Consider the following 11,503-nt stretch of genomic DNA (forward strand, 5'->3'; position numbering starts at 1 on the left):
GGAGAAAAGGCTCTGTGAGCTCATTGCCCAGACAGGGAGCCCAGCACTTACAGCTCTGGGCCCTGAGCTCTGGACTGTCCTACCTATCTGTCTCCCTTTTAAAATTTAAACAAAGCTTTTATATTCTGATTATGATGTATACGTACAATGTACTATATATGATATAATGTATATTCACTATAGAAAGATTATAAAATGTTAAAAGTTATGTATGACAAAGTAAAAATAACTGTAATCCTCACACTTGGAGATATTTTGTTGCAGTGTCTCCTAGCCTATTATATATCCTCCTGCTGCTGCCCCAGGGCTGGAACTCTCTAAGTTGATAAGCACAGAGCTCAGTGGGCCCCAGCCCTGCTCTCTCCAGATGCCATCTCCAGAGGCAGTTCACTCTCACACCTCCTGAGGGGACCATTTCTCACTTTCTCCTCCCTCCTCAATCCCCCCCTCCCCTCCACTCCCCACTCTCAGGCAATGAGTTTATTTCTTTTTTCACTCAGAGAAAAGAAGACTAGGTGAGCACTGCACCATCATCCCCCCACACCCCACATCTGTACCTGTATCCTCTGCCTTCACAGCAGTGATGATGGATGGTCCTGCTCCTGTCTAAGGCCACCTCTCAGCTTGGGTACAGGATCAGGTCCCCTCCCTCCCCTGCATCATCAACTTCCTGCTCTCTACTGGTTCCTTCATTCCTGCATACAGACAGGCTGTAATAGCTCCTATTTTAAAAGAAAAGAAAGAAAGAAAGAAACTAAATAAATCAAAACAAAATCCTTTCATAAAAATCTACCACTCAATCCCATGTCTCCTTCCAACTATTGCTCCATTTCTTTTCTTTTCTTTTTTTTTTTTTTTCAAAGATTGGCCCTGAATTAACACCTGTTGCCAATGTTCCTCTTTTTTTTTTCCTTTTCCCCAACGCCCTCCAGTACACAGTTGTATATTCTAGCTGTAGGTCCTTCTGGTTCTGCTATGTGGGACACCGCCTCAGCATGGCTTGATGAGCCATGCTACATCCATCCCAGCCAGTGAAACCCTTGGCCACCAAAGCAGAGTGCACGAACTTAACCACTCAGCCATGGGGTCGACCCCTATTGCTCCATTTCTATGACACTCCTTATATGACAATTCTTAAGTCCATTCTTTCACCTACCATGTTGTCTTTTTATTTTTAGCAAATATGCATTTGCATATAGTTTAAAAGATCCAATACCTCTACAAGGCTTGTTAGGAAGACAGATGTTCCCCGCCCCCTCGGCCACATTTCCCGAGGCTCAGAGACAACTGGTTTTAGTTGTTTTAGCCGCTTCTCTAATTGTTACTTCTCTGCCTCTAAATAGAATACTTATAATACTCTTTCTTTTGTTTTTCAGTTTTATGCATCATCTTTAGTGAATTGGCTCTTCTTTCACACACCCCCATCCTCCCAACGTAATTACTTTACAATTTTGATGAGCTCAGTGTGCCACATCTGCCTTATTATGACCATGTAAACGTTAGTCACAACTGAGCTTTTAGTAGACTGTGATTACTTTTCCTTTCTTGAATCAACTTTTTATGTGCCCTGGAGTTAGTAAATACCTTGTTTCTTCATTTGCTTGGTTTAAATGATTCCACTACTCTCCCCAGGATCTAAATGTTCATGAACATATTTGAGCAAATCTCGTATGCTACCAGCTTCAACTCTTCACGGACACCTGTCCCACAGCCCTCAGTCCTGCCCCACGTGGACTGGTTTCCTGCACACCCGAAGCAGGGCTGACATCTTCGATCTCCTTCACTTCATCCTGGGAACCTTTGACTCTCTCTTGTTCTGGCTCGCCTGTTGCCTAGATCCCATTTTTCCCCATTTTTGGTTTTGTCCGTCCTTGTTCCCCACTTTGCCCAGTAATATCCTGAGGAAAGGAACATGGAAAATAAAACATTGAAACTCTAAACATCTAAAATGTCTTTAGGCTGCCTTAGCCCTTACCCACATCTTGACTGGATATAGAACTCCGTGTTGGAATATTTTTTCCTCGGAATTTGGAAGGCATTGCTGCAGTGTCTTCTAGCCTCCAGGCTCGTGTTTGTCGCCTCTTCAAGATATCAAGGTCTCTTCTTTTCCACCATCTTTCTGAAACTTCACTGTGATTGTCATGGTGTGGGTCTGTTTTCATCTACTGTAGTAAGAACTTAAGCCATTCAAAATGAAAATTTTTGTCTCTAAACTCCAAGAAATTTTCTTGAAATTTTTTTATCATTTCCTAGCCTCCATTATTTCTGGAAGTGGTTTTATTAACATGTTGGAATCCCTTGATTGATAGACTGATTTTCTCGTAGGTCTTTTCTCCAGCTTGCCATGACTTTTCCATCTGAACTATTTAGTGGGAGTATGACTTAACAACACATGTGATTATCTTCTTAGGATAAATTCCTAAAAGAGAATTTTCTGTGTCAAAATGTACACACATTTAGGGGCCAGCCCAGTGGCATAGTGGTTAAGTTCGCATGCTCCACTTCAGGGCCCTGGGATTTGCAGGCCCAGATCCCAGGCATGGACCTGGCACCACTCGTCAAGCCATGCTGTGGCGGCATCCCACATAAAATAGAGGAAGACTGGCACAGATGTTAGCTCAGCAACAATCTTCCTCACAAAAAATAAAAATTAAAAAAAATGTAAGCACATTTAAATTGTTGAGATATTTTTCAAAAGCTCCCTCTAAAGATTTTGTGTGTTTTCCAGTCTATTAATCTTTATGACATATATTTTCCCTCCCCTCTGGTTGATACTCTCATGACTTACCTTCATCTTTGCCAAGCTGATAGACTTTTGGTTTTAATTCCCATTTTTATTCCACATTCTCATTTTTGTTTACATTTATTACTAATATATTTATTTGACATTGTCATTTCTGCTTTTCCAAATTGTTTTATAATATTCTTTATTTTTTGTTCGAGTTGTAGTTATTTTAAAATATTGAATTTAGAAAGAAGAGAAAGAAGCCCCAACATTGGGTACTGGTCTGACACTTACAGCGAGGCCTCAGTGTGGTCAGAAGCTGGCCTGGTGCTCACCACTTGGCATGTTATTCTCCTGTTGGACATAAGTCATCTCAAAGAACATCAACACCAGACAAGGACACTCTGAGAATGCGAAAAAGTGAGAGAAAACAAGATCACTACATCACCTAAGCAAAACAAGGCACTGTGAAACTCACAAAATACCAAACATATCCCTCTGCTGGCTCATATGAGCTCCAATTACAGCTTTGTTCTTGCTCTAGTCGGCCCTGTCTACAGATAAGATTTATTGAGATGCCCAATCATAGAATTGCCCCCACTTCCTGACAACACCCAATCTAGAGTGAGCCCCTGCTTCTATAGACCCTCCCCCAAATCACCCAACCAAAGCCCAAATCCCGTATATGTTCTTACACCTTCAGACTAAGATGGCCTGTGGTCCCTGTGGTGTGCATTCTCCCTCACAGCAACAAGTAATAAACCCAAATTGTTTGCCCGTAAGTGTGCTCCTGGTGGTCTCTGGTTGAAAAACATTGGCCATGTTTTTATCCTTTTGTCTGTCACAATTTTCTGTGTGTCTCTGAGGTTGGTTACTGGCATGTGCATTTATCTTTGTGAGTGTGTGGTTGACATAGAGAAGTTTTATGTTTTTCCTTATGGTTTTTCATCTTTGGGTCATGCTTAGAGAATTCTTCACTCCACAACTATAAAACTTTCACATATATTTTCATCTAGGAGAGGGGTACAAGGGTGAAGGGAAATAGAATTGCTTGAATTTGGGCTGAAAGTGTGGGAAGGAGCAATAGGTAAAGAATTCTAAGGTGGTAGCATTCTAAGGTTTATATCTTCTGCTCTATAATTTTACAAGTGGATCCACAGGGCCTACAAGGTAATTGATATATATTGTGTTCAATAAATGCTTCCTCTTAGGCTAAGCGAAGACTTATGTCCCTACTTATATTGACCAGGTTAATGAAAACAACACCAAGAGCCCCAGTGTAATATACATAAGGATTAGCTCCAGTGATGGGCATTTTTGAACAATTATGGCCTTAAGGTAACAAATCATGTTTGGGTTAATGTCTGTACACTCTAGTTGTTAAAATACATGTTAATTCAACTTCTTGGGCATGCTGTATTTTAAGGATATGTCTAAGACCCACATGGACAAATCCACGACCCCCATATGAAGATAATTTTAATATACATCAAACTGTGAGTCACACAGTATCTTTTTTAGGGGAGGAGACTGAAAACTAAGAAGACCCTAGATACGCGCTGTCCACTATGGTAGCTACTAGCCACAGATGGTTACTTAAGTTTAAAGCAAACAAAATTAAAAGTTCAACTGCTCAGCACAGTAGCCACATTTCAAGTGCTCAATAGCCACGTGTAGCTACTGGCTTCCACATTGGACAGTACAGACAAAGAACAATTCCTTCATCGCAGGACATTCTGTTGGACATACTGCTCTTCATACATTGTGGGTCTCAAGCCAGATGCATTAGACTCACGTAAAATGAAAGGGCCAATATTATTTCTCTTAGAGATACGTCAGATTTCTATCTGAGATGTGAATACATATTAAGCTGGTATGTAACAAAACCAACAAATGTTGTCAGTGGTCTGGTGCCTTCACACATAAACTTGTCAGTTCCAAAGGGAAACCCCTGTCCCTGCACCTCCCTTCCCAGACTGAGGACACTCTCTGGCATCAAATTTCCAGCAGATGAGTTCAGGGGAGACTAGGGGCAATGCTCTAAGCTAAGTTTGGGGAGGCAAGGAGTCCAAACTCAGTGAGAGGGATTCTGGGAAATCAAGAGGAGGCAAAGATGGGGACCCGCTGGCAGACTCTCCGTGGTTCATTCAGAACAGCAGTTCTCAAAGTGTGGTCTGTGGAACCTTGAAGTCACAGAGACACTTCCACGGGAGCCATGAGGTCAAAAGTCTTTTCATAGTATTACTAGACATTATTTGCCTTTTCACTATGTTGGCATTTGCACTGAGGTAAAACTGAGTAAGAATGGAGGCTGTGGTACCAAACTGCAATCGTAGTTATCCCCACCTCCACTTACTTGCAGAAAAACAAAACAAAAACAAAAACCACTTACTTTAAAACGTCCTGGTTGAAGCACTAAAAATTATCGTGATCAAATAATTATTCTTAAATCCACATTTTAAAAATATCTTACCTGATGACATGCAAAGTATACATAAAGCCCTTCTGCTACATTTCCAAGTGCTATGTCCCAAGGAGTATAATTTGTGCGAGCTGAGCCAGCCTCTGTTTTATGGAATATCATTTCTACTTGAAAGAATGAATGACAGGAACTATGATTATCTAGACTTAGTTAATTGGCGTACACTCTCAAAATGAACAGGAGCTTCTTCCTTGAAGAAAAAAACCTGACAGGTAACAACTGACAGTACTTATTGCCTTGATAAAATGGAAGTTCTCGAGAGAAAACCAGAATTCTGAAAAACTTGTGTCCACCGTGTAAGCTTGACAGCTTCCCAGTACTGACAGACTTTCCTGTTGAGATCTGTGGTAATATTAATAAATGTGATATTAGATAATTTGTAGTTAAATGCATCAACACGAGAAGATCTATATAACTTAGGAAACAATGTATTACTTTAAAAATTACACATTAGTACAAGAGGCATTGATTATACAAAATAGGTCTGTGGATTTTAATGTAACAGAATAGGAAATATTCCATGATATTGTCTCAGGTTTCACCTTGCAAATAACCATTGAGAAACTACCACTTGTGTAATTTTATATTAGTATCACAGTTGAACATCCACAATTATCTGAAAAGGTTATTAAAAATGCCACTACATATTTGTGTGGGGCTGTATTTTTTTCATATACTTCAACCAAAATAACAGATTAAATGCAGAGCAAATATGAAAATCCAGTGGTCTTCTCATGAGACAGACAAGAAAGAGACTTGCAAAAATGTAAGATGTAAAAAGACCCACTCTTGTGCTACCTTGTTTATTTTGGGGAATATTTTTCATAAAAACTATAGATTACAAATATTATTCTAAATAAATCAATTAAAATATTTAAAAACTTTTATTCCTAGTGTGGCAAATATTGATAGATACAACCAACATAAACAAAATTACCCTCGGGGCCCTCGCTAATTTGTAAGACTGTATGGATATCCTGAAGCCAAAATGCTTGACAATCGCTGATTCAAACAGGCCCTGGGCCAGGACTCAGGGAGACGGTGTGACAAAGAGCTCTCGGTGCAGGAGGAGAGGGGTCAGGACAAAGTCCCAGGTCCCCGGGCGTGGCTCTCAGGGTCTCAGGCCAGAGGGCAGAGTCTGGGGCGGGGAAGTTCAGTGTTGGGGAGTCCCATCTCCTGAGTTTCACTTCCTCTCACAACCTGTGTCAGCTCCTCCTTCCTGGAGACTCATGATGGGCGGCCCCAGTTCTCACTCCCATTGGGTGTCTGGTTTCTAGAGAAGCCAATCAGCATCACGGGGGGGAGGGGGGGGGTCCCGGTGACGCCGCAAAATAACCAATAACTATCCCATAGATAAGAGAAATAAGGTGAGTTTACTTGAGCCAGAGTGAGCATTATAAACCTGGAAGGCCTTAGGAAGCGTTCAGGAGAAGCATGGTTTTCAGTACAGTCTTATATCTTTCTAGAACAAAGAACATACATTAAACACACCCAGGATATATTTTCACATTCAGTTACAAATTAGCAGGTCAATATGACTGTGATGTCAGACTTTACCTATAGGACATTACCAATATGGCGTAGGAGGGGAAGTAGGCATTCTTATCTTAAAAGAGTGCATTCTTTACTTTAATGGTTAAGCAGATGTACAACATATGTTTAATAGGCCGCAAGTCAGGTTTTTTAGTTCAAGCAGAATCAGTTTGGAACCAGAATAGTTACCCCATATACCTCAATAGGTGAAAATCTCTTGTCACCGGTTATAAATTCCACACTGGCCAGGAAGGGCTCAGATTCCTCCTCGACCACGAGGATGCGGGTCATGATGCCCCCAACCTTCCTCCTGCTGCTCTCGGGGCCCTGACCCTGACTGGGCGTGTGAGTGCGGGGTCGGGAGGAAACGGCCTCTGTGGGGGCCGAGCGAGGGGACCGGCTGGCAGTGGCACAGGCACCCAGGTGATGCGGGGTCGGTGAGCCGAGGAGTCGAAAGAAAGATTTCTTAGACTCTTAAGATCTGGCAGTAGTGCTCTTTTATTTAGAGAATAGAATAGCATGGGGACAGGGCCCATGGGCAGGCAGAGCTGGTGCGTGGGGACAGGACCCACGGGCAGTCAGAGCTCCTGCTGCTGCCCGGAGTTGAGGGTTAGGGCTAATTTTATAAGGCATGGGTATGTGAGTCATTTCTTTACAAGACAACGGAAAGAACATGAAAAAAAGTTAAAATGGTATCAGTGCAGGTGGGGTCTGGTCGTTGGGTGATCCCATGACTTTTAGACAAGAATCAAGTTGGATTAAGTAAAGGTCAGAAGCCACCACCCTAAATCAGTTACATGAGATTGCCAGACAGCAAGCAACTTAAGTTCTTGCCTTCCCCATTAAGAGTTTCTAGGGATAAGGTCATCTCTCTTCTTCTTCCTGGTACAGAGAGGGAGCCACCTTTTACAGATAGAGATTTACCTTACAAATGTGAATGTGTCCCAACAAGGGCAAGTTCCATTCCCCAGAACCTCCTTCCCTGTCCCAGTTTATCGAAAGCAATCAGCCCAAAACAATCCCGATGCCAAAGAGACATATCCTGGGGTGGCCAATTTCAGGTCCCTACAAGGTCATCCCCCCTTCCTTCACAAATGCAAATGTCTCTCAAAAGGGCAAGCAAAATTCCAGTCCTCAGAGCCTGCTTCTCATCTGCAGTTTTAAAAGTAACCAGCCTAAAATCCTCATCACAGGGAAGGCGCGTCTCCGCGGACGCAGCCCAGACCCTCTATCTCGGCCTGACCCGTCCTGAGCCCTCCCTTCTCCCGCCCCCTCATCTTTTCACCCCAAGTCCCCAACCTTCTCGGACCTGCCGCCCCTTTTCCGTCTCCCGAGCCCCTTCCCACTCCCGGCCTCATCACCCTCGGGGACCCGCGCCAGAACGAGGGTTGGGCCGGGTCCGGGGTCTCAGCCCCTCCCCGCCCCCAGGCTCCCACTCCCTGAGGTATTTCTACACCGCCGTGTCCCGGCCCGGCCGCGGGGAGCCCCGCTTCATCGCCGTCGGCTACGTGGACGACACGCAGTTCGTGCGGTTCGACAGCGACGCCGCGAGTCCGAGGATGGAGCCGCGGGCGCCGTGGGTGGAGCAGGAGGGAAGGGGGTATTGGGAGCAGCAGACGCAGGGCATAAAGGGCACCGCACAGAGTTTACTAAAGAAACTGACTCTCGCATGTGTCAACTAGAACCAGAGCGAGGCCGGTGAGAGACGGGGGCCCGGGCCCAGGTCGCGACCCCCCATCCCCACGGACGGGCCGGGGTCTCCCCGAGTCTCCGGGTCCGAGATTCACCCCGAGGCTGCGGGACCCGCCCGGACCCCGACCCGGGAAGAGCCGGCAGGGACTGTCCGCGGTTTCATTTTCAGTTTGGGTTTAATCTCTGCGTGGGGGCGGGGCGGGGCCGAGCAGGCGGGGCTGACCTCGGGGCGGGGTCAGGGTCTCACACCTACCAGGTTGTGTCTGGCTGCTACGTGGGGCCAATCTGTGCCTCCGCGGGTACAGACAGCTCGCCTACGACGGCGCTGATTTCATCACCCAGAACAAGGACCTGCGCTCCTGGACCGCGGCGGACGCGGCGGCGCAGATCACCTGGCGCCAGTGGGAGGCGGCCGGTGAGGCGGAGCGCTGGAGGAACTACCTGGAGGGCCCGTGCGTGGAGTGTCTCCTCAGACACCTGGAGAACGGGAAGGAGACGCTGCAGCGCGCGGGTACAAGGGGACACGGGGCCTCCCGATCTCCTCTCGGGTTGGGGGCGTCCGACAAAGAGAGAAGGAAAATGGGATCACCGTCAGAATACTGTCTCTCAGGAGGGGGAGGAATCCTCTCAGGTTTTCGTATTTGTGATAGTGACTTGCACAGAGGGCCTGCCGTTGTTCTCTAAAGGACACTTAGGGAATCCAATTTCTTCAGGGGTCGAAGGTGAGACCATGCCTGAAATTGCTCATCATTGGTCCCCTTTGACCCTGTCAGCGAGATCTTATGAACCGTGATTTCTCAGGGTTTTGTTCTCGGTCTGAGGACATCTTTGCAGGCCTGACTCCAGCTTTTCTGAGTCGTTCACCCTCCACCCAGGTCAGGACCAGAAGTCTGTGTTCTCCTCCTTTGAGACCTGGTGTCTTACCGTGGACTCTCACCCTGATTCTAGAACTTTCCAAAAAAGGATTATTCCAGATCCCCAAGTCCAGGCTGTTGTCTGGCTTACGTGCTTCCTCCTTCCAAACTAATTGTCCTGTCCATTCTCAGGATGGTCACGTGAGTGCTGCTTTAGTGGCCCATGGAGGTAACTGAAAGTGTGAATGAATTTTATGATTCTTCCTCCTCAGACGCCCCAAAGACACATGTGACCCACCACCCCATATCTGTCCGTGAGGTCACCCTGAGGTGCTGGGCCCTGGGCTTCTACCCTGCAGAGATCACCCTGTCCTGGCAGCGTGACGGGGAGGACCTGACCCAGGACACAGAGCTTGTGGAGACCAGGCCTGCAGGGGATGGGACCTTCCAGAAGTGGGCAGCTATGGTGGTGCCTTCTGGAGAGGAGCAGAGATACATGTGCCATGTGCAGCTCGAGGGGCTGTCTGAGCCCGTCACCCAGAGATGGGGTAAGGAGGGAGCCGTGGGCTCAGAGCCTCTTCTCAGGGAAATCAGGAGCCCTTCTGGAGACCTTCAGCAGGGTCAGGACTCAAGCCTGAGGTCAGAGCCCCTCACGTTCCCTTCCATCTCCGGAACTGCCTACTGAGTCCACCATTGCCACCATGGGCCTCATTGTCGGCCTGGTTCTCCTTGGAACTGTGGCCACTGGCACTCTGGTGGCTGGAGCTGTGATGTGGAGGAAGAAGCGCTCAGGTAGGGAATGGAGTGGGGGTTTGAGTTTTCTTGTCCCATTTTGGGGTTTCAAGCCCAGGTAGAAGTTTGCCCTGCCTCATTAATGGGAAGTCCCATCCACACACGTGTGCTTACCACTCTGGAGCTGATTGTTAACACTCTTATTAAAGCGCTTGTGAAAATGAAAGAGATTTCTTCACCTTGATAATTCTGGTGCTGGGAATCTGATTCCCAGCAGTTGAAGGTCAGAGGGGAAGGTCACGGCTGAGAACAGAGCTCCAGGAGGGCAGTTGGTCCAGTCCCCACATATCTCCTTTCTTCGTCTTTCCCGATCCTGTCCTGGGTGTTCAGTCACGGTTCTGGAAACTTCCCTGTGGTCCAGGACTAAGGGGTTCTTCTAGCATCTCATGGCCCAGCCTTCTCTCTCTGTTTTCTTCCCACAGGTGAAAAAAGAGGGGGTTACTTGCAGGCTGCAAGTAAGTTTGAGTTGGGAGGTTGATCCTTGAAACACTCTGGATAGTGTAGACTGGAGCCTGTGGGGGAGCTCACTCACCCCATAGTTCCTCCTTTAGTCTCATCTCCTTTGGGCTCTGGCCAGGTCTCGCTTTTGCTCTACCCCAGGCAGTGACAGTGCCCAGGGCTCTGATGTGTCTCTCACAGATCCTAAGGTGAGACTCGAGAGGGTGTGAAGTGGGAGTGGCATTGGAGAGAGGGGACACGACTGGGGTATGAGGATTCTTTGATTGGGACATTTTGAACATGCAGTGGGCTGTTGAGAATATCAACACTTAATGTGATTGACGTGAATTTATTCGTGATTATTTTCTTTCATGGTGTGAGACAGCTGCCTTGTGGGCACCGACTGATGCAAGATTTGTACACACTCCCACTTTGGGACTTCACATCCCCTGACTTCGCTCTCAGTAACTGGCATCTGAATCTGTCTGTGTTCCATTTAGCATAATGAGAGGAGGTGGGGAGACTCGCCCACCCCATCCCCCCCACGACCTCCTCCCCACAGCGACCTTCTTCTTTCCCTGATGACTTTCTTGTTCCAGCAGAGGTGGGGCCGGGCCGTCCCCATCCCTGTCATAACTTCCTGTTGCACTGAGTAGTAATGATTTGCTTCCTTACTGAAAATAGGAATCTTGATATGAATTTGTTTTTTCTAATTCTTGTCATAAGCGATTTATGTTTAATTAAAAGAGAAGATTCCTGAAGATGGAGAGAGGAAATACACGGATGCACAGGGAACATTCCAGAATTTGCTGTGCTGAATCTGTTGCAGGTGTGGACAGGAGAAGGCTGTGAGGAGCCCAGCGTGGACAGGGCCTGTGCCCAGTCAGTGCTCAGTGCATCACGGGCTTTGATATTGTCATTCTTTGGCCGGGTCATCTTTGCTGCTCCTTTGTTCTGGTCTGTTCAGTAGAACCTTGTCCCACCAAG

The 11,503-nt window shown here is 46.5% G+C and overlaps 1 long non-coding RNA gene and 1 pseudogene across 1 annotated transcript; one reads left to right on the forward strand and one right to left on the reverse strand.

Annotated features, from left to right (window-relative positions):
* Positions 1-557: 557 nt before the first annotated feature.
* Positions 558-7,041, reverse strand: LOC138919614 (uncharacterized). Its single transcript, XR_011429940.1, has 3 exons — positions 6,939-7,041; positions 3,020-3,129; positions 558-722 (listed from the first exon to the last, which is right to left on the reverse strand). It is a non-coding gene; the product is annotated as an uncharacterized lncRNA (long non-coding RNA).
* A 125-nt stretch (positions 7,042-7,166) lies between these two features.
* Positions 7,167-10,244, forward strand: LOC138919384 (class I histocompatibility antigen, Gogo-B*0102 alpha chain-like; annotated as a pseudogene).
* The last annotated feature ends 1,259 nt before the right edge of the window (positions 10,245-11,503 follow it).

This window comes from Equus caballus, chromosome 20, assembly GCF_041296265.1.
Source record: "Equus caballus isolate H_3958 breed thoroughbred chromosome 20, TB-T2T, whole genome shotgun sequence".
In the NCBI taxonomy this organism is placed as follows: Eukaryota; Metazoa; Chordata; class Mammalia; order Perissodactyla; family Equidae; genus Equus; species Equus caballus.